Source organism: Saccostrea cucullata, unplaced genomic scaffold (genome assembly GCF_032062105.1).
Source record: "Saccostrea cucullata isolate Sc308-1 unplaced genomic scaffold, CSIRO_AGI_Scuc_v1 ctg11616, whole genome shotgun sequence".
Classification (NCBI taxonomy): Eukaryota; Metazoa; Mollusca; class Bivalvia; order Ostreida; family Ostreidae; genus Saccostrea; species Saccostrea cuccullata.
The window spans coordinates 12,573-16,969 of record NW_026923004.1 but is presented as its reverse complement, the minus strand read 5'-3'; the positions used below and the strand labels follow the sequence as shown (position 1 = coordinate 16,969).

General features: G+C 31.3%; 1 long non-coding RNA gene across 1 annotated transcript; it reads right to left on the bottom strand.

Annotated features, from left to right (window-relative positions):
• Nucleotides 1-233: 233 nt before the first annotated feature.
• On the bottom strand, nt 234-4,061 carry LOC134262918 (uncharacterized). The gene is made up of 3 exons (XR_009991135.1): nt 3,875-4,061; nt 2,578-2,697; nt 234-1,753 (listed from the first exon to the last, which is right to left on the bottom strand). It is a non-coding gene; the product is annotated as an uncharacterized LOC134262918 (long non-coding RNA).
• Nucleotides 4,062-4,397: the final 336 nt, after the last annotated feature.

Here is a 4,397-nt window from a genome sequence, read left to right as displayed (position 1 = left end):
TAGGCAGTTCTCATCTTGCTATTGAAAGAAAACTCTGTAGTCTTTATGCGCAGAATTGAAGTAAACTTGCCGTAAATAATAAATATTTTACAATGCTGTATCACATCTCTTTTTTTTAATTAGGTTTTAACCCTTTCTCTACCGGCACATTTTCAGCGTTTTTGCAAACCTTTTGACATATCCTTATAAATCAATTTATAACTTTTTTATTCAAAGATTAACCTAGGTATAATGTATACCATTTTGTAGGGAATTTTTTGGAGATGATATTTCATAACTATGTAGGTACCTCACGACTGACCTTGCTAGTGGAAATTGAGGTCAAAGGTCAAATAAGTGCAGAATTTTATTGCATTTTTTGACAAATTTTAATTTTCAAGTTAAAAATTAACAGTGATACACATTGAAATAGGAAATTCAGAATAAACCCACAGAAGGGCAATATCCTGTACTACATTAATCACATAAACTTTTTTTTCAATTCTGCAAATAATGACCTTCAAGAGGTTGCTAAGCAACGGAGTATTTTTCAATTTTCGGGCAGTATTTCTTGTTTTTTGCTCATCCCACACACATTTATGCATTCCATTACATTGTAAAGTCAAATGTAGGGTAATGATACTGAAATAATATACATCAGATAATTGTCTGAAAGTTTGACCTCATCAAATTCATTTTTTTTGGAGGTCAAAGGTCAAATAAGTGCATAATTTTAGAATTTTTCCCAAAACTTTTCATCGTTCTTGCGTAAAATTTGTAACAATGGATGCTAAAGAAGAAAATTATGAATTTACTCTTTAGAAGGCATCATACTGTATTGCAATATCCACATATTATTTTTGTACAAATTTGTGTTAAATGACCTTTAAATGGTTGCTAAGCAACAACAAGATTCAATTTTCTGGCTTTATAGGTTTCTAACTTCTTATTCTAGACAGTTTTCCGTGGTATCGTTTGTAAGATATAAGGTCAAAAATAATTTATAAAACATCCAACAAATAATTGTCTTAAGTATTGACCCTGAAATTTCTGTTCTTTGTGGGTCAAGGTCATATCAGTACAGAAATCTGCCTTAAATTGTATGTATACATCAAATTTGAAATGCTGCAATTATTATGGACATATTGTCCAATAACTGACACATAAAATTGTATACAAGAAAATCAACAGAGATATCACAAAAGTGAATAGTTTTGTTTTAATTACTTAGTTCTTTCTTTTTTTTCAAATCTTGGTTGTCATTCAAAAAATATATCTCTGACTTAAGTAAACTGGAACAAAATTTGTAAAATATGTTCTCAAGTATTTCAATCTTAGTGACAAATACTATTAAAATCATATTAAGGTAAACATGTGTTGCAACCATTATCATTTTTTAATTACACAAAAGAGAATTTATTTTGTCATTTTCAAAAACTAAGTCAAACACATTCTTTGTCATCTAGAATACATTGTATAAAATAAGATTTACAATTTTTCTTTTCTTAAAAGAATTATTTTACATTTTCAAGTCTTTACTGGGTCACTTGTTATAACAACTTTTGTCATTTTATAAGCACATGAAAAGACAGCAAAGATGGACAAGCACAGAACATCAGATACAATCTTTCACTCATCCAGTTTATGTCGCATACATTATGTGCACATCATCTTCATGTTGAATGAACTCTCTGCCATCTCTCTGAAAGACTGAGGGAACTCCTTTGATTTGACCAAGGCATGATCAGTCTCTAAATGTATTCTGTCCCGACTTCTGTAACAAATTTCAAAAAAAAGTTTTGAAAAAGCTTTTCTAATCGAATATGTAGTTTTAATCAGATAATTCAGTTTATGCAGAAATCTACAATTGGCAAATTGATATAACATTGTTAAAAAGTCTTTATAAAGCATATCATATATATTATATTATGTATGTCATATTTTGTCATACTTGTAGTTAAATGGTTTGGGGAAGTCAATGTATTATGACTGAAATATTGCAAGCTTTATAGTAAACAATCAAGTTTAATCAATCATAAATTTTAAAAAATAGCATAATTAACCATTATTTTATCAAATTCATGAAGTATCCTTTTTTAGTTTCTGTTGTCAGGGTTGTTAAGAGAAAGGGCATGTTGGACTGTTACTTCAGAGAAAAATCCCTGGGACGAGGTGTTTATATATATATGGGCTTGTTTGTATGTTATTAAATGTCTCTCTCAAGAATTTCTCTCTCAGATGGAGACGCCACCACTTGTCGGTGGACAGATGCAAATTTTGTTCTATACTCGGCACTTACAGCTATTGAGCTGTGAGGGATCTTTTTCATGCCAGCACCTACTGCGACAAGGGACCTTAATTGGGTTATATAAGTATAATAAAAGATAAGATATTTTTATAGTGTCTCATCAGAAGAACAGGTCTCCATGTCTCATAGTAAGATTCGAACATGCGATGTAAGGATCAACTCCTTACTTCATGACTATAGGGCAGAGGCTCTAACCACTGCACCAGTCCGGCTTCTCATATACCTGGGAGTGTTGACTAATAGCCGTCCAGTGGCAATGAGGAATTTTGACTGCAATAAAATTGACTTACTAATAACTAAGCACATATGTCCTCCACGTCATGGTCTTTTCTGTGCGTGGTGGCCATTAGCAAGTGGGTCTTCATAGATGAAAGTTCTGAAGCCTAAATGGTACCATCGCACTACACGTGCTAAAAAAAATTATGTGTTTGTGTTAATTATGTCATGTTTTATTTTTCTTTAATGTACTTAGAGGTGGTCAAGAAAACTTACCATGCCACTTCAAAAACAACACAAAAATAAGTCAAACTTATTCGAATCCATCATCTCAAAACACGGTTTGGATGTTCAAACCCACAATACAAAAATTGATTTGTTTGATGTACTCTGACAGGTCCGGCACAAGGTCTTGATTAAGCTTTATAGCTTGATTTAGCTATATAGCTTTATTAAGCTATTCGGAATAGCTTAATTAAGCTATTTTATCACAATTTTTTCTCAAATGATTTATTTTTTCAGCATGTGCAAAAAGTCGCACCTTGTTGCAGTGGAAATATTAAACTTTGAACTCTTCTGAATACAATGCATGTAAAAATCACTCACCAAATTGTGTCTCCTTGAGAGACTTTGTACTCAATTTTTTTAAAGTTTGGGGGCTATTAATGAGTGACCACACAATTATTTCTTGAATTAAATTATAAAGGAGGTCAGTTATGGCAAACAGGATAACTGATTGGTAACTGTTTCACACAATGAGAAGCAATCATACTTATCCACGCCAATAATTTTTTCAGCACTGTAAACTTTTTATTTTCTTTTTAAATTTACTAAAATTGTTTCATTTTAAAGTAAAGATGTATAATTTCTATAGGATGCTTTTTGACTGAAAGTTTTTATAACAACAAACTTGTGTAGCTAACAAACATGTCAAATGCGTACTGCTAAGAAATCTGTGATTTCATGACAGTTATCAATTTTTCAGCAGTGTAAACCACACGAAAATTAACCACCTACCTCCCATCTTAAAAATCTGGATCGGAGGGGACGGAGTACATCGAACAAAAATATTTTGTTGATCAGTCAACACAGTATTCAGATTCCATATTGAGAAAACAGTGACATCGTATTGTAAACAATTTTGTCATCGGAAAAAATAGTTTTTGTGAGAGCTTTTTGAAAGAACCGAAAAGTATCATTTTTGGGTTACCGACGATGTCAAACCAGCGAACGGCTTCATATCACATGTACATGTGTAGCCAGGGTCCAATCTACTACTATAGTATATATAGGTCCTTGGTAGTCTATAATGTCTTTTCATTTCAGTCAATGTACTCTACAATACTTTTAAACTTTTCAATCAATACTTACTCACATCTAATGCCAAAGAAAAGACCCGTCTTATATGATGAATTGACGTGTTCTCCATCGTACAATAATCATGAAAATCCATGCTGTTCAACAGCCTGTTGTTGTTTACTGCTACAGCGGAAACACGTGTTAATCTCGAATAAAAGCAACTCATACCGTAATGAGTCGAGATTTTGTATTAAATCATTGTGTTTCAAAGTTTTTTTTTAAATTTCATGTCAGTATATGTTTAATTGTATTTTATATTAAGAATATATTTTAATAAAGCAAACAGCAATAAATCTTTTTTTTTTTTGGACGTAGACCTTTAGGAATCAAACATTTTTTTTATCTACACTGAATAAAACTTATTGCACATTGCATAAATAAACAAAAATACATATCTCTAAGGCTGTAAAGATAATTACTGTTATTTTAAATCATTTTTTTAAAAAATGCTTCTATTTAAATTTAATTAAATATAATAGTACATGTACTAAACATGTTGTTCCGAATGAGGCGCAACGAAAACGACCTTGACGTT